The sequence below is a fragment of the Nanorana parkeri genome, unplaced genomic scaffold (genome assembly GCF_000935625.1).
Source record: "Nanorana parkeri isolate BGI_ZX_2015 unplaced genomic scaffold, ASM93562v1 scaffold149, whole genome shotgun sequence".
In the NCBI taxonomy this organism is placed as follows: Eukaryota; Metazoa; Chordata; class Amphibia; order Anura; family Dicroglossidae; genus Nanorana; species Nanorana parkeri.
Genome location: NW_017306417.1, coordinates 1,368,385 through 1,369,068, shown reverse-complemented (window position 1 = coordinate 1,369,068; position 684 = coordinate 1,368,385).

The following is a 684-nucleotide window of genomic DNA, read 5'->3' as shown; positions in this document are numbered from 1 at the left end:
TTGGTCTAGAGACCAGGTGACACCCGGCCTCGGCACGCCCCCGCACCTGATCTTCGGAGCCAACTTGCTGTTAGACCGGCCTTAGGAGCCTCTCTCCCCCTCCTCTGCAGCGGTCTAAGGCCCCTGAGTCATCACATTCTATACACTGTGAATAGGATGTGAGGAAACAGAGGGACATACCATTGCCACACCAGTGCAGGAGACAGGCAGGACAGAGCACTGTCACAGCCAGCTGGATCCGGGTGAGTATACTTTTGTTAATTTCCTCCCTAGACCAAAGCAAGCACTTAACCCTTGTAGTCCGAGGGTAGCCCCACTGCAAGGGTTAATAATAATTTCCCCCCGAGTTCTGCTTTAAGCATAAAAACTCATGTTGTTACAGAGAAATACCATGAAGCCATTGCTGTAGTGCATGTAGAGAGCGAGTGAATGCACAGAGGCTGCAGGAGATCAATAAAGGATGCAACAAAGGATGAAAAAAGGCAAACATGGTATTTCATTTTTAACCTCTTGCCGTCCGCCCGTAGTAAAAAAACGGACGGACGGCACTGCAGCATCTGCGGGTTGCCGTCTCCAGACGGCAATTTTTTTCTGCACGCGCGCGCCCCCTAGCGGGCAGAAAAGACCCGCTAAATGCACACACCCGTTACCGGGTGTTTCACATATAGGCGATCGGCGGGTCCA